This window comes from Fukomys damarensis, unplaced genomic scaffold (genome assembly GCF_012274545.1).
Source record: "Fukomys damarensis isolate Sample0158 unplaced genomic scaffold, DMR_v1.0_HiC HiC_scaffold_24, whole genome shotgun sequence".
In the NCBI taxonomy this organism is placed as follows: Eukaryota; Metazoa; Chordata; class Mammalia; order Rodentia; family Bathyergidae; genus Fukomys; species Fukomys damarensis.
In genome coordinates, this window is record NW_022900936.1 from 18,306,662 (window position 1) to 18,325,354 (window position 18,693).

Consider the following 18,693-nt stretch of genomic DNA (forward strand, 5'->3'; position numbering starts at 1 on the left):
AAAGTAGCATTCAAAAGTAGTCTCGCTGAGATTGTAAAGTTTTATATGTGTACATTGCTATGTACATACAGGCATTGACGTTTTGAATAATAATATATCAATAAGAGTTTAATATAAGTCTTCTGATAGTACTTTTAGATATGGTAAAATTGTGTTATAAAAATAAATACAATGTTCTGCCTAATATGATTACACTTATTTTGTATAGATTCTAACTAAGAAAGCAGATCATTCAGAGTCACTCATTGCTGTAATTACAGTATCAGCTTCATTACTATGGCATTCAAGCTGCTTTGTCTAAGTATCAAAAAAATAGTTTGTTCTGAAGCCATATTAAGGCTTTCAACTTTGTTTCTCCAAAACCCAGCCAAAATGATACTATACTCTGTCATTCCTTTAATTGCTTTAATTTTACTTTATTTACAAAAATTATTAGAAGTTTGTGTATGAAGACTTAGATATATAAAAATAAATGTAAGAAAGTAATACATTATTAATCTGTTTTATAAATTATAGAAATAGTTATTTGATGATATTAAATTAAAATTAAATCAGCTTGCTTTCAAATATATTTTAGCCAATTTGGGAAGTGATACAAATAGATTATTCAAATATATATATATATATATATATATATATATAATATATGTTTGCACATAATTTATACAATTAGAATTTCCACATTATCTTCATGAATAATATTTAAAGTTAACCAAAATGTGTACTTATTTTAAACTCAAAATATTAATTATACTTGTACATATCAGGGTAGGGTGCAGTTCAGTGATGGAGCAGGAACTTATTATAAGCAAGTGCCTGGGTTCAGTCTCCAGTAGCACAATACACATACTCTGAAATCTGTAGTTTTATATAATTTGCTGTTATGAAGGGAAAATAATTTGAATGATTTTAGTGTTTTAGCAATGTAAACATTGGAAAACTTATGAAATTAAATGTAAATGCTTGTGTTTTTCATAATGTATTTTAAAAACATAGAAATAGTTCTCATTATCCTACACATGCGAGACCTATGGAGTTTCATTACATAGTTTTTATATTTTACCTGAAATAAATAATGTAATTGTACACATTAGTAAAAGACTCAGGAAATGATTTAGTTTCTTATTTTGAAAATCTCCTACATATTTAAAATTTATTTGATTTTACTTTGGTATCAAAAGTGCTACTATTTTTACCATATTTTTTCAAAAAAACTTAAAACATTTTTTGGAGTCATGCGTTTGCCACATGGTGACATTGAAACATTCATTGCACACGTGACATCCCAAGCTGCTCTGTGCTTCTCCATATGCCTTGTTGAATCCAATCATGTAAACAAGCACTATTTTAAATTCTTTACGAATTAGTAAATGTGTTCATGGAAATATAAAACAATCATATACAATATTTTGAAAGCTCCATTTGTTTTCTATGAAAAGTTGCTGATCAGAAATACACTTGATTTGTGAAACATGACTTTATTTTAATTTGTCATATCTGTTAACTGTTTTCTTACATTGTTTTGAGACAGTTACCACACAAATTTTATAAAAGCACTCTAGCTGACTTACTTAATCTTTTCCTCTCTCTGATATGCTATTGGTTGTGATGTAAATCTTGTTTTAACTTAATGAGAATATCAGTCTGTGATAAACCTGTATGTGTAGAAAGAGCAGAGTGACTTTCCAATCACCACTGAAATAATAAATTCTTCATAGAGCCACTGTCCTACTTTCCTCATTGCTGTAGCACACTACATATTTGACACCCAAACTTTAAAAGAGGAGATGTTTATTTTGGCTCCTGTTTGAGAGGTTTCAGTCCTTGCATGTTCACCTGACAGCACAGCAGAGGGGCATGGTGGTAGAAAGTTACTCACCAATTGGAAGCTTGGAAAAAGCCAACAGAAGAGTTGAGACAGGAGATGTCACCTTCAGGTCAGGCCTATAATGACCTTTCTCTTCTAACCAGGTCACACCTGAGAATGGTGAGTCAGGTACAAGTCCCAATAATTCGATCACCTTCCAAAGGTACCATCTATGAGCCCATGAGAATTTAGGGGAACACCTAGATATAAACCATAACAATACTTTACCATAATTACCTTAAAACTAAAGATATTAATTTAAAATGAAAATGCCACAGTATGCCATGTCAATTAAAAACAGGAAAATTCAATGCCTCCCTGGAGGACACCAACAAGAGAAGAGACCAGTGGATTTTAAATAAAGGTGAAATGATCACATCATTCTAACCACAGAATGGACGAAAGGCTACCAATTGAGCAGAGTGTATGTGGCTAAGGCACTGAGAAAGCCATCATGAAATTCCACACGTATTAGGGTTACTGGGGAAAAAGAAGATATTGATGAATGTGACAAAAGGAAAACACTTATGGAAATATTTAACTGATAAAATGAAAAGAATACAATGTCATATTTCAAGCAATGGAAATACAAGGGTTTTCGTTAAATTTTCTGCTTTTGTGTAAATGCATAGGAAACATTGGTGTATCAGTGAATGCTTACTAGACAGGTATACAAGTTCCACTTACAACAGTCACCCACAGTCAGATGTGGAAGAGTGCAGGGAGTCTGTCTGCACAGTGGAGACCGAAGGATCCAACCAAAGGTTTGGTTCAGATTTTACTGCAGTCTCCCGTGCAAGTCTGTTTCAAGAGCCCAATGGAAGGGCTCCCCCAATGGAAAGCTAAAGAGACTACACCAGAAGGTCGAAGGATCTATGCCAGAGTTGAAGAGTCTGCACAGGAGGCCAAGAGATGAAATACAAAGTAAAGGTAAAGACTGACACTCTCCTGTAGAAACAGAAGCAGACCCACCCTCTTCACTTCCCCCGCCCTAGGGTCACCCTCCACATCCATATGGTGTGGACTTGCAGAGCTCATTTGGATGAGCTTCTCTTACTCAAGTTGACACAGTCAATCAACCATCAGAACTGGCATTCACTGAGAGTGAACTGCATGAACAGCACCGCATGAAAGTGTGACAGGATATTGGAAGCTTGAAGAACAAGAGGGCAGGTGGATTACATACGCTTAGTTCAGGATGTGTCAGATTTGAGTAGATTTACCGAATGTCATGGTTTATATGTAGATTTCTTTCTAAAACCGTGTGTTCTCAGAGGTAGGCTTTGGAGCTTATGGAAGGATATTGGATTGGGGGTTGGAGTTTACCACAGCTGACTTGCTGTTGGGAGGCAGGTTCTGGTCAGAAAAGGAGAGTCATGGTCTGCATGACCTGGAAGGACTCATCTTCCTCTCTGGATCCCTTCACTCTCCTCTTCCTGCCTACTATGAAGTGAGAAGTTTTTCTCCCCTTGGCTCCTCTGCCATGCATCCTCCTTAGAGCCAGAAGAATGTGGACTGAAAATCTGAACCAAAAATAAAACTCTCCTCCTTCAATTTGTGAGTGTCAGGTATTGTGTCCTAGCGAAGTGAAAGTGACTAAGAAGCAGTGTCTCAGGTCTTAGAATCTTAATGCACAGAGTTCACTATTCACTTTGATCGTAATGTTTTTCAAAAATAAAGTTCTCGTTGAACAAACACATCACAGACATGCAAATGGAAATGAGTAAGGTGTATATAGGTCTGGGTTTCAGAAGAGACTGAAATTGGGTGAAATTGTGTTTTAGTAAATCTACCAAAGACGTGAATTCCTCAGATGCATATTATTCATGTAGCACTGAGAAATAAGAAAAGGTTTATCAATCTATAAAATTTAATTTATTGTAAGACACATCCCTACATCATGTTGAAATCTGAAGAAGTTAAAATATGAGAGAACAGACTGAAGATGGTGGAAGAAATATTTAATGATTTGTATAAAGTAAGGGATTTTGAAAAATAAAGTAATAAGAATTAGATTAGCACGTCCAAGAAATCCAAAAGAGGAAAAATAATTCAAATAATGTAAGGCAATAAATAGTACTATACATTAATGAGTGCTTCAAAAATTTTAACCAAATGAAATATTTAGCAACCTTAGAAATAGTTTATTGAGCCATGAAACACAACAAAATGGAACATGCTGAGGAATAAAGAATACTTAAGACATAGGCACATGCAAAAAGATAAACTCTTCAAGAAATGTGGTCGTGAAAAGGAAGAGACTGAAGCAGTATTAAGTTGGAATGAGTGTTGGGGGGAAACTTTATTTTAAAAGACAAGCAATACATAAACATGTCAAAAACAAATAATAATTCAGTTGATTGTTAGACATTAAACTATTGGAAAAGAAAATTTTTGCTTATCATGTTAGATTTCTAAAAAGATAAGTAAATGCAAATCATAAGTGAAAAGACTGATCTTTGACAACAACAAAAGCTTTCTGGAAGCATTGGAAAAGGCAGGTCAGCTGCAACCAGAGTATGCAGCGTGAATGCAAAAGGAAGACATATGCAGATAGAAGTTAATGTGCTACCATTTAGACTGTGGTGCAGTTACCTTAATTTTATGCATTTTTCTATTGCATGCAATATTTGAGAGTTAATAATTTTCCTCTCTTTAACATATTGTGTGTTCCATATTTATATTAGGTTAAGATTTCTGAGGATTGTTTTGAAGGAGTCAAAATTATTAGTTACTGAATATATGGGTAGCATACCTAGCTATGTGCAAGATTACCATAGGTTTGAACGAGGTTATGGCAGTTGGAGGTAGTTATTTTAAAACAGTTATCAGAATTTAAGACTGAACAAGACACTATGCTTATGAACACCTAATATAAGACTCACTTGGTCTCATTTTCGCCTTTGTGATGTTGATTGGGATATTCAATATAGCACAACTGCTGCCTAAGATTTGCTTAGAGTTCCACACAATTATTTTTATTTTAAAATCACATTCAATGTTCTGCCTCAGCTATAGTTTCTCTTTTCCTATTTAAATAAAAAATGTCTAAATTTTTGTTTGTTTTTTTGCTTTTTGTTTTTTGAGACAGGGTCTCACTTATGTAGTTGAGGCTGACCTGGAACTCATTGTGCAGCCCAGGCTGGTCTCGAACTCACAGTGATCCTCCTGCCTCAGCCTCTGAGTGCTGGGATTACAGGCATGCGTCACCATGCCAGGCAAAATGTCTAGTTTTAGCTGATCTAATTTATAGCAAATTAATAGCAATCTGAAGGAAAGATCTCAACTCAAAAAGTGTCAATTAAACATAACTCTGATATTAAGAAATGAATAAGAGCTGGGTATTGTGGTGCATATCTGCAATCCCAGCCATTGGAAGGCGCAGTCGAGACGATTACTGTGAGTCCATGGCCAGCCTGAACTACATCGTGAGACCCTGTCTCACAAAAACAAAACAGCAAAACATACTAACAGCAGCAACAAAAATAAATGAGCAAGAAATGGAAGAACTCCATTACTAGCAGGAGATACGGTCCCCAAAATAAGAGAAGAGCAATGATGGCACAATGTGACATGAGAATAAATTAATTTAAAATAGATATTTCTCATTACGACATTGATTTAAATTCGCTGTCATTAACAGTATATCAATTATACCAATATAATACATATTTCAACTTTACACAATACCTTTATAAGTTTTATATTCCCTAGTAACTATTTAAAATTAAATCAAAACACACATGACAAAGGTGTCAAGTCAATTTTTAGGAGAAACCAAATTCAGTATCACAATTTTGCTATTATGAATGTATATTAATAAAATTCTTACTATGTGATATAAAATGTGTTACCATTTTAGTGAACACAAAAGGTTCTTTCTCCCTAGTAAATAAAAGCTATCTATAATAATAGATAATAATCTGTTCCTCATTTCATATAATTCATATAATGTTATATAATCATACCATATATGTATATATAGGCTCCATTTTTCTACACACATATGAATATAGACACTACAAACTTATGTTTTTACTTATAAAGATACAAACAAGAAGGCTGAAAAATAATGCTGAAATTCTAGGAGCAAACACTTGATTCTTATTCCTTTCATGAACCTACAAACAATGAAAGTAATAATAATATTATTATTTTTATTTAATAATCCTAAAAGATGTGGAGTTTAATTACAAGGCAGATATGTACTGAAAATTTTATATTTTAGCTGTAAACTATCTTAGGATTGAATGATAATGTGCAATTCAACTTTTTAAAATTTTTAAGGCCAGCAAATTAACAATTCCATTTTAGGAAATGTCTTGTATGTATTCCCTTTTAACATATTTCGTGTATTTTTGTTATTTTAATTTTGAAAAACAAAATGATTCTCGGCTATTTAAATTGTGTACATTTTGTTTAATTTTTCAAAAGAAAAATTTGAGGTTCAAAAAGCATCAAGGAAGTATACATCTAAATAAAGGAATTTGAGGCACAATCTTCTTCCCTTTATTTTGCTGTTAAGTCCTTAAGCTCTGGTAGTTCACATTGATATTGTATGACTAAAAATTTTCCAAGTTTATAAAATTGTTATTCTTCACAGTGACTGCTGGTTCTGTTCTTATTCTAGTGGCTTCTATGATTATGCAGCCAAATGACTGATAGTGATTTTTGTTAAACTTCAGTGTTTTAGAGAGACAGAGGAAATACTGTATATTGATTCATGACAAACCAAACTTAATTTGTTCAAGTCTAATTCCCATTATCTCAAAATGCATCTGTATCTGGACATAAGGACTTTAAGGAGGTAATTAAGATAAAATGAGGTCATTAGGAAAAGTTTCTGGCTCAGTATCATTGCTGTTCTTATTAAAAGAAGAGCCTGTGTTTGCATAGAGAGAAATTATGCGAAGAGGCTGCAAGAAGACAAACAAACAGGGAGACCTCAGGAGAAACCTCTCTGATCTCCAGAAGCCACGGATATGCAATGTTTTGTTGTCAGCCTTATCCGCCTGATGCAGGAGTAATAATTACTTTATGTCTTTTTCGTTGGACTATTTTATCTGCATCTTATTTTTCATGATAGCAGCAATATTAATTGGTTAGTATGTGGGGGATAGATGACTAAAAAACAAAATTGTGTCTTCCTGTTTTCCTGAAAGCACAAGATTTTTTTCCAGCCCCCCAATCCATCAGTCTGATATTTTGACTGATTTCTTTTTAAAGGAACAGGAGTAGAAAGAAAATGTACTGCTTTGATTCTTGAGATTTGAACCAGATGAATATGTATCCTCCATGAAATATGTGCAGGGAATTTGAACCTCAGAGATTATGATTACTCCAAGACTATCAGATCTCTATCAAATGGTAAGTCAAGTGAACAAAGATAGTTCCTGCTTTATCAGTTCCTGCAGGGTACTCAAAAGCAGAATAAGCAAAAATAAGCAAAAGGAATGTATAAAAATAAAAGCAAAAACAGAGGTAAAAGAAAATCTTTCAGACGCAGAGTGCTGATACTGAACCAAATAAACAGCATGTATCCACAGAAGAAGATGTCCAAATGATCTGGGAAAGCAGTCTGTGAAAAGAGACACTCAGTTGGGTCTGGAACTCTGCCAACTCATCAGCAATGAAGCAGAGTAACTTTCTTCGGTACAGAGCCTCCAGCGGTGACTGCTCTTCAGAGTAAAACCTTCACTGGAGTGCCAGACAGATACGCTTGCCATCTGTAGTCCCTCATAGCGATATCCCCAGAATATGCATTATTTTAGTTTCTTTCAGCCTTGGAGGAGAAATTCTCAGACACTCACCATGTTGTCTGCATATTGGTCAACAGTTGGCAAGATGGCTGAGCAGTCATCCATATGTCTCAGTTAAGGGTTACAGATCATAGTTTTGCAAGAAAAGTCTCAAAATGGAATTCATGCTGTCAAATCATAGTCATATGAATATAATCAAGATAATTTACTTAGTAGGTAGGAATCATGACATAGTAAGAATATATCTCAACAGTTTCCCTTCTACTGTCAAGTCCTGGATGCGATAGAGCAGCTGTTGCAATGTGGACAGTGACACAGGCCATGGAGCCCAGCAGAGCAGCATGAAAATATAGCCGGCTCTTCAGTGCATGAATCACCAACACTCTGGCAGGCGGAGACAAGAGGATCACAAGTTTCAGTACAGCCAGACAATTTAGAGACTCAGAAAGTTCCTGCCTCACAAACAAAAATAAAAAATTGAGTGAGGGTCTAGGATGTGTCTCATTGTGAAGACATTGGGTACAATCCCCAGTACAAAAAACAAAATTAGTCTAAGGCTTTGTGTCTCTATGTAAAGGATAGTTAGAAATCAGCCAGGGACATCTACCTATTAAGGGATTAAAAACTATAAATCCTTCATGGGTCTTTTTCTTACAGTGATTTATCGTATATTTAATGATAAATACAATATTTTAAATTTAATTTTAAGCAAGTTTTTTTTTTTTTTTACAATGCATTGTATGTCTGTATGACATTGTAAGACTTTTATTTTCTATGCATCTTGTCTTCTGACTCGTACCTTTAGGTCAAATCTATATTTAAATTTTATTTCGCATTACATTTGATTGTAATATTTCTTGCAAGTTTTTCATTTAGGTCTATTTTTTTTTCTGTTAGTACTGCTTGTAATGCTGATTTGTACAAAATGATGAACTATAGCTCATGTGTTAAATATGAAAATTTGTATTTTTATAGCAGTCATTGGCAAAGAGTACTAAATGAACAAAATCTGTCAGTTCTTCACATCCCTGAGTTATAAAGTCTCTTAAGATTTCAAAATGGCAGAATATAAATGGTTTTCATAAAAAGATCTCTTCCTAGATTTCACACATAATACATTGACTGTCTTAAGAAATCATATATTCTACAGAAATCATTTTAGATAGTAATTATATATACTTGACTACATTCATAATTATATTATACGGTCCTGTAGAGTTTCTGAAATTTTAAGCCTGTGACTGACTGTAATTGTTGGAAACTATAGAAGAGCAGTTCATTCCAGGACACCTACTATATTGCTAACTTCTTTTCTCTTAGACATATAATCATGGCTCAATTCTGAAAGTTAGAGACTCCCATTTCTGAAATCATAGAATGTTTAAGCTAGAAGTTTCCTGGGCAACTAACTCACGGTAATTCATGCTTTTATACAGATAGGAGACACCAAAGTGTACCTGGTAAATTAGTTTTCCCACAATCCTCTGGTGAATAACCCTTTGTCGGAAATGACAAAGAACACTCAAGTAGATGCTAGAAATGTACTCTGTCCAACCAAGTTTCTGTTCACTTATCTATCCTTTACTGAACATTATTAGCATTTAAATACTAATACAATCAACCAGATGTAAGAAATAAAACTATTTCTCAAATTCCAAGAAAATGCACGTTTTTCCAAAGATCACTTCAAATTGTGCATAATTAACACTGTCTTGCCCATATTTCCCTTCTTATCCCCTTGCTGCATAACAGCAAAGACTTTATCATTGCCTTGAAAATTCTTACCTTTTAGTAATAACCACGATGAATATGAGCTGTGCTAATGCTGAGACAGACCCAGGAGCACCTGATGCTCCCGTTGCTTCCCATGCTGCCCTTCACCTGCCCCTAATGGACTGGACGATGTGCTTCAGAGTTGTCTCTGGCTCTCTAGGCGCCACTGCCCTCCATGCCACTCCAACATGGATGCCGTTCCATGATCACAACAGTACCCCTCTGGTGCTACTCCCATTTCAGATGGCGCTGCTGCCTCTTTGAAGAAGGAGGAGGCACTCTGGTATGACTGAGATCAGGGAGAGAGAGAGACGTCTGAACTCATTGTTAACATCCCCAGTCCCTACAACTAGCCTTCCAGATTTCCTGGTTTTAGACTGGACCCTCAGCGGAACAGGCCTGCAGCTGCTATATAAACAGCCCTCCCGGGCACTTCAGCAGTTCACCCAGGGAACCCTCCAATGTGCCAAACATGCCAGACCCCCATGCTGCAGCATGCGCCCTGGTAAGAAAGAGTTGCTTCGGGCATTCTGTAAACCTGCTCCTGACTTATGTGTTGGGTAGTGTAGCTTCCAAATGTCCTGGATACCTACTCTGGTTGTTTATACTAAGTTCTGTTGACAGAGCTGTTGGTTCAAAAGAAAGGACAACACTGAAGGCTGTTAGCCCTAAAGATAAGCACGAGAGAAGAGTACTTGACCAGCCCACCTATAATGTCCTGTGGCACAACCAAACACCAGAAGGCCCCACCGTCAGCTGTACTAACCAGCAGTGCGCTGCCATCTGCTTTATGTGGTATGGGCTGGTGACATCAGGAATTCTGGCAGAACTGCACACTGCTGATTTCTGATTTCCACTCAAATGAAGCGAAAGAAACTTATACTCATTGGCAACAGTGTCATTAAGGTGTAAATGGGAGCAATCCAGGCTGTTTTGATGCCCCTCAAAATCGGTGGCATTTTTGTTTTTAAAAATAAATACAGGAAGAACTGTAGTGCATCTCTTTTGAGTGATTAATTTTAGCTCCTTGGGGCCATCAGCTGTTCCCAATAGATTATAAACCTGTGTGTGTGTGTGTGAGTGTGTGTGTGTGTGTGTGTGTGTGTGTGTGTAGGATGTGCATTTGATTTTTAATTTTAACAAAAATAAGGTCTTATTTCACCTTCTCAGCCTCCACTTACTGCTGAACATTAGCATTCTAGTCACAAAAGTAACCAAAATAATGGTCTCAGAATTAATCATTATACAATAAAATAAAAATTTTAAAACAGCAATAATCAGTAAGTTTATTTTTATATCTTAATGCAAGCTAGTTAACTTTTACTCAAGATTAGTATTTTTAAATGAGATTTTAGTTAGATTTACCTCTCAGTTAATTCATTTATTAGAATTTAGTCTTAACGTAAGGACATGAATGGCTTTCTCGGATTTGACTTCCAAGAAGATGAGTTTTGATATTTTCTAAATATTCTTGGAAAACAGGAAGTCTTAGGTGTATTTCTAGAATAAAAATGAAAGCATTTTAATGGATCAGGAAAATTTGAATTCTGCATAAATATTAAAAAATTGCCTGCAATATTCACTATTGTCCTCAAAGCATGATGTCCCATTCTTATAAATCTTTATTTCTACTAATGTGCCTTGCTGAGTTCTAAGAATTTGGTGGATTTTAACAAATATTTACTAAATAAAATTGTGAGTTTAATCCTATGAAATTTAATAGTTTTTATTATTTATTTACTTCTGTGTAAACAAGCATTTGCATCTTAGAGTTTTAAAACTATGATCTCTTTATATTCTTGTGCAGAAGGTTCCACAGTGGAAGTCCCACGTGGCTGATGACAGTCTGTTGAGAACATGTGTTGCTGTGGGCTGGCTGGTCTAGCATGACATTAAGTAGGATGCACTCTTGACAGCATCTGGCCAGTCAGAATTGTTCCCAAGGAAAATGGGCAGAGTTTCAAGAGATTGGCAACATGCAGCGTCTCTAAAGTATGATAACCCTCAGTTATATTAGCCAAAGGACAGCTTTGATTCAGGGGCTAGAGAATGCAAGTCCAAGTCCATCTGTATACAACAAAAGCTACAATGTCACATGTGAAAGCATGGACATAGGAATGCCTGGCCAATTGAGACAATTTTTTCAAATGACATATGAAATAGTCCAGTCCCTCCCATGGGGTGGGGGTGGGGAAGAAATCAGGATATGCTCAAGGTTCAAAAATTCAGCATGATGAATTTATTACTAGCTACCATTTTTTTCCCTGCTAACAACTCAAATGACAGAAAAATAATCCACAACTGAGGTGAGTAAAATGAGTTTCATTCAAATGATATCTTATGCTACTTATCAAAATAGGAGTAATTGAAACAAGCTAGTAGTGAATTTTCTAAAACCTTGATTATCTTGAACTTCACATTTCCACTGATAGTACAGTGCTTCTACTAGAGGGATCATGTCTTTCCTCTATTTTTATTTTTTTTTCAGCTTTAATTGAGTTTATTGGTACATTGTAGGAATACAGTACAGTTACATTCATTGTTGGGATCTTGTACCTCTACATGACAGGTCTTGGTTCTCATTTTTTCCCTTTACCTCTGCCCTCCCTTTGCTCTATTTTTATTTTAATTAAAAAAAAAATTTTTCCAATCTTCTAAGAGTTGCTTCAGCAAGTTGTTTGTATTATGAAGAAATATTAGTGTAGTAATCCTGGTGATATTTGACAAAAGATTTTGATAAGTTCATGAGCATTTTTATCTTTTAAAAATGAGTTTAAATTCCTCAACCTTTTAAAGCTTTTTATTGGCAATTACAGATTAAAGAACTCAAAAGCTATTTTCCTACAAGTGAAAAGAATACACTTCCAAATTAGCATTATTTAAATGAAAATCTGATTGTTCTTTTTTTTCCAGAGTCAATATTTGCTATAGGGACAAAGAGGAAGGGGAAATGAGAGGGTTAGGGGAAAGGAAAGAGGGAATGGGAATTAATATGAGATAACAAAAAATAATGGAATCAAAATCTTTGTAGATGGGAGGCAGGGAGGGGTGGAAGGGAGGGCAAGGGAGTGGGGAAAAATAAGAACGAAGACTGAGTATGTAAAAGTACAAATTTCCAACAATGATCGCCATTACATTGAATACATTAAATGTGCCAATAAAATTAATTAAAAATATTTATACAACAGATAATTATGTGAATGGCAATTACAAGAATGTAGGAGGTGGTGATCACAGATAAGGTGATACTGTGTCTTAAAGGGACTTTACATCTGAGAGTGACTCTAGCCCTTCAGGAAGAGTAGGCAACAGGATTTATAGTTCAGTGCCCTGCTATAGTTGCGGGCTAAAGTAGCCAAAACAGTTGGTGGACACATTTATTCTCCCCAGAATCCTACGTTCTGGTATTTCTAGGGTGAGGAAGGTTATAACTTTCCCTTTAGGAACTCCTTTAACTTACAATGGCCTAAAATTTTTATTAAAATTCAATTTCCATGACACAGCACTTCCTTCTTATTATTTTGATTACGAGATTGCTAATTAACGATCTCAGGGCAGCTCTGTCTTCCTAAGCTCAGTTCACTTTATCTAAAGAATTAGAAAAAGATAAGAGAAGCTGAAACTAAACAGATTAAAGTAAAATCAATCTATACTAAGTAATTCCATGACAGATGATGATCAGTAAGTATTTCACCCACCTGGAGCTAAAAAGGACCTGTCCTGTTTTTGTTTTGCTTTGTTTTGTTTTTTCATACCTGGGATTGAACTCAGGACCTTGCTTGCAACATAGAAGGCGGCACCACTGAGCAAAGTGCCTGGCCCCTCCAGTATTTTATGTTTTTGTACTTTCAGGACTTTTGAGATCATTTCGGCATTCTACTCAGAAAGTGCATCATTAAAGACTGTCAATTACTAACAAGGTAATCATAAACGCTAGTGGTGCTTGAAAAAATGAAATAAATATTTGAAAATTGAAGTAAACATGTAATCTAGAATATTGGGAGGCGAAAAGAGTAAAAGGGAGAACTTTAGTTTTTTTTAGATGGGACAGACCTGACACGAGCTTATACGTTGAAAACAAAGTGTGTGGTCATATAACCAGTTCCATTGTCACCCGTGCTTAGAAAAAATACCCTTGTTTTTACTGGTCTTCTTTATCCTAAATATAAAACAAGTATACTAGCGAAATATGATAAAAAATAATACTTTTAAAAGATATTCTAATAAAGTTTTTATTGTATTTGAATTTTGAACCCAAGAATAATGAAAAAATACTCATGCAACTATAAAGGATCTATTGATTTGTTTGTTGCTCCTTACCATGATGATACATAATTAAAGACTGTTGACCTTCTTCAGAATGAAAATCTTGACTGTGTGTTATAAATTTGTGTGTTTTCATTATTCTCTATCATTACAGCATTTAATAGGCATCTCACAAATGTAGTAGTTGAATAAACTAAAAAACCAGTATCTGAATAAGAATGAATTTGTGTTAAACCTTAGGGTTATTTGATTATTTGTTAGCTCAAAAGGAAAGAGTTAAAGGTGGAGAAATACCAGAATAAGTTAGAAATATAAGGAACATATTTTGTTAATGTTTTTATTGCTGATGCTATTATTTACTTATTTTCCATGACTCCAGTAACGTTTAGTAGAAGTCAATGTAAAGAATGTGATTTATTGAAATATTTAGTCTTAGATGGCCTCGGGCCTTCCAGTGGACACAGTCTCTTAAAGCTTTCTAATCTTCTCTAGCATTACTTACATTATAACACTTAACAATCACCAAAAGCAAAGACATGATCTATCATAAACTCAGCATGGAAGCTCTTATTTTATGAAAAGCAATGATATTATCTTCAAATCAGTAAAAATAATAACATAACTTGGTCATTTGGGCTTGGACAAAATGCTGTGTGGTTTAATATTTTCATATATACTTGTTAACTTTCTCTTATGCAATGTGTCCATACCCTTACATTTTCCAGGCTAAGACTAAATGCTTTCATTTTATAATTAGGAAAATGTCTATCCATATAAACTGTTACTCTTTCTACACACATTAATTTTAAATGAAAATTATCAAAATCTTTCTATATAAATTTTGTCTAATGATAAACAAAATGTTTAAAAGAAATAAATGCAACTGTCATGAAAAAGCAGGGGGAGAATTTGGTCTGAGCTACGTGATAATCCAGTCCCAGGGATTTATGCTGATCAATAGCATCGGGTTCTTTCCTTCTTCTGCCTGTGCAAATACAGAGTGAGTTGTTTTGGATGCGGTTTTATAAAAAGGAATTTCTAGAGCTTTAAAAAAAATAGTTCAAGCATTTTGTCTTTGTTTAACAAAGCCTAAACTTAGAATGAGTGCCTTTCTATTTATATATCTTTCTAAAGAAATGAATAGATTCAGCTATCCCAGAAAAAACTGAGCAGTGTGGATTTACATCTCAAGAAGACTCGATACTTTTCTCAATGAGCAGCATATACTTTGATACTTTGAATTACACAATTTCATATTTTCTTTAGAAGAAATGATTTAACTGTTTTAGAACAAGCAATAAGTATAGCAAGTTTGTCTGTAAATTTATTCTGCAATTGTCCTACAGTTTTCCAACACCTTTCTTGTTATATTTGTTACATTCATCTTTATTTTTGTTGATAGATTTTCGATGGCATACTTTGAGAGCAAAATTATATCTACCATGATTTTTTCATTATTATATTGAATTTTTGGGTGTAATTTTTTTCTTGAAATTATCTGCAACCTGCCATTTAATATTACTGATCCTCCTGCCTCAGCCTCTCAAATACTGGGATTATAGGAACACACCATCACGCCTGGTGTTTTTATATAGTAGAAGAGGTGAGAGGTCTTGCACTTCCTGAGGGTTCTGCAGGAAGTGCCTATTCAACTACCAAAGTGAAACTCCTAATAAGTCATTCTGATTTTTCAAACCAGGAGTTTGAAGAGAAAATGACCTAGAACATTTATCCCAAAGAACTCAAATATGTGCTGTTGTAAGGCCACAGATGTACCCTCTGGCCTGAACTCTGCTGGTTACTTGTTAAACAAGCAGGAAAGAGAATGATTAAGAGAGCACTGTTTCCTATAGTACAACTTAGAACAAAATTAGTTTTCTGTTAGTGAATGATGATGTGAGACATTTGGACTGTATTATGAATTTTATAGTTAAAAACAAATCTTGGTTATTTATGTTCATGTCAGATAGTGTCCCAGCAGAGAATAACACATTTAAATTTGCCAAATTAAAGATGAACAAGTAGTAGCATTATTGCTACAGATGTAGTCCGAGTTTTGGTGAATCAGTAGGGTATTAGTAGTACAATTCTACAAAACAGGAAATAGATGAATTCGCCAAACTTTTACCTAAAGTTGTGTTCAGTTATGGGAATTCAGAAAATACAGTGAAATTGACACTAACTTCTACAATTTCAGGTTCTCTGTAGAGGAAAGTGGCCTCTCCAGAGTGATTTAATAGATGTCCTAGTGCATCTAGGCAGCTTTAACAGAGTATCAAAAATGGGTAACATATATTTAACTGAAATTTCTTTCTCAGCATTGAGTATACTGTCAAGTTCAAGAGTAAGGAACTGGAAGACCCTATGTGGTAAAGGTCAATTTACTGGCTCATATACAATGTTTTCTTGCTGATTGTATTTGTTAATTTAGCTTTTTTGAGACAGAGTCTTGCTATGTAGTTTAAACCAGCCTCGAACTTGTGGTGATCCTCCTGTCTAAGCCTCCTGAGTGCTTGGATTAAAGGAACATACCACCACGCCTGGCCCCACTGTTGTGTTTTTATATAATAGAAGAGGTAAGAGGTCTTTCTTTTGTCTCCTGAGGGTTCTGCCGGAAGGACCTCTCCAACTCCCAAAGGTGTTGACTTTGGGTACCATTATTCTGTGTGTTAGGAATAAGCCCTTGAGTGCAGTGCAGCATTCAGCCCATAGCTGTCGGAAGTATTGCCAATACCTATTTCTATTTTGTCCTTCAGATTCTCTTCTAATCTCACCTACAGGTCAACCCCAATTGAGAAACAATAAATCAAAAGGCTACGGCAATCTCTACAATTACCCCTTCTGGTTGGACAGTGCAGGTGAGGGAGGATGGAGAACAGACTTGAAGAAATAAACAAATCACCTATGACAGTCTGCAAAGTGCTATGTGATGTGTCACGTTTTCCTTTCCCATTTCTGTCACATTATCTCCTTCTATTTCTCCATTAATTATATATCACTGACTAACACAGTATTCTTTCTTTTCTATCAACTAATACATCTATGTGTGAGGGTCTGTCTTTGTACCTTACACTCCATCTACAGTAAAGATCTTCTGCAGATCTTAGACTCCTAATTGCTTAAGAACTTTGAAATTGAATTTCCTCACTGAGACCTTCTGCAAACTCTTGGTTAAGTATGTCCATGGCTAAGTCACTCTCAACCAATTAAGCTTTTGTTTCATTCATAGCTTACACCACTTAATTAAAATCATGTTTGGCATTTATCTGCTGCCTGATAGATGTGTGAGATTTTAAGATTCTAGAACCTGGATGTTATCTGTCTTGATGATCACACTACGGTCACTTCTTAGATGAGTTCCTGGCCTGTCGTTTAGTCCGTGTACTCCACTCACACTTCTAACTGACAGGGAAGCTGTGGTGTAGATGTGTCTGAACTAGTCAGTGGTCGGAGACTGGAGAACAAACCCATTCATTCCATTCCATGAAGGATTACCATTATGTTTTCTTGTTTCGTAACGTAATTTGAAAAATAGTAGGATTTTGTTTATGACTGTCAGGTTTAATGCAGTCTGAAACTGGACTCATTGGTGACCAAATTTGTAGTTTATGTTACAAATGTTTGAGGCGGCTATGAAGTGGAGAAGAAAATTCAAAAATTTAACTGTGCCCACAAGTGTATATAATGATAGTTTTCAAATACTTGTATGCTTTTAGATTTCTAATATTTTCCATTTACCACGTTACATTTAAAGAGCTCCTTTGCCTTACATTGCTATTCATGGCATTTTGGCAAGAACAAAAGTTGTTTCTTTGATAAAGTGGGTCTCGCTTTGCTAAAACACAGAAAAGAAAGGAAAAACCTACTTTCAGCACATTTTGAACAGAAACTATATTATTTACATACAGTCTTTGCACATTTCAATTAAGTCTTACTTCCCAATTTCTCTGCCTTCAGAGAAATTACACCGTCTCTAACAATGGAAAATGATGTTGCACTTGGTGAAAATATGGACATACGTTCATTCCCTTAGTCATCTCCACCACTTTTGTTGCACATAATGAAAACAAAGCTGATAAAGATGTTGTTGTGACGGGTTCGAAGAAGAGCTGTGGAGGTGGGGATGGGAGAAAGGCACCGCAAAACTGCAAAATCCTCCCAGGCCGTTGCACTGCAGTTTCCACAGTTTCTTCTCTCATGCATTTCCACTGAGAGTAACTGTTCTGTTTGTTTGTTTGTTTTTTACTTTTTCTATGCTGTACATAATTGGCTTTCGTATCCACTGCTCATTATTTTATTAAAGCAAATACTAGAACACAACAACAACAACAAAAAGCTCTGTGCAGAAGGCAAGATAAGCCTAGGTTTATTTATTATTCTGTCAAAATTTCTTACATTTTGTTTTTATTTTTCTGGTTTTATATTTTTTGTCTTGGTTGGAACTAGAAATGAGGCATCGTATTTCTGTAATTATTTTATCCTCTACTTTCTCCATCTTCCACACATACTCTGTTTTCAGCCTTGAATTCCTCCACCTTTGCAAAGTGTCCACAGTGCAGTCAAAAGTTTCCATAAGCATGGCTGGGGACAAAGTCAAGGGCCTCACAATTTTACCCTTTGGGCTCATTTTTTTGAAACCCCTGAACCCCTACTTAGTTCTCTTCTGTTCCCCAAGAACTGTTTATAATTTTTGCAATTAAAATGGTACCTCTGACTGCAATTCAATGTAGAAATTAAAGTTACACATCTAAAACTGCAGGAATACATCACACGCCTTAATAGGTTGTCATTTCATCTCACTCATGTTTTCTAATGTCCTTCGTATCTTCTTTGGTCCAGGAGAGAAGCTATGAGAGACAGGGACTGAGAAAAACAGTGAGAAAGAGAGATTCGTTTTCAGACATTTTGGTCTTTTCTAATTTGTGTTTGTTGACTATATTTTACTTTCACATCAAAGAACATCTCTCTCTCTCTCTTTCTCTCTCATTATTATTATTATTATTATTATTATTATTATTATTAGTTGTT

General features: G+C 35.0%; 1 pseudogene; it reads left to right on the forward strand.

Moving 5' to 3' along the window:
• Positions 1-9,684: 9,684 nt before the first annotated feature.
• The window catches only part of LOC104851482, a 33,533-nt pseudogene continuing 24,524 nt past the window's right edge, over positions 9,685-18,693 (forward strand).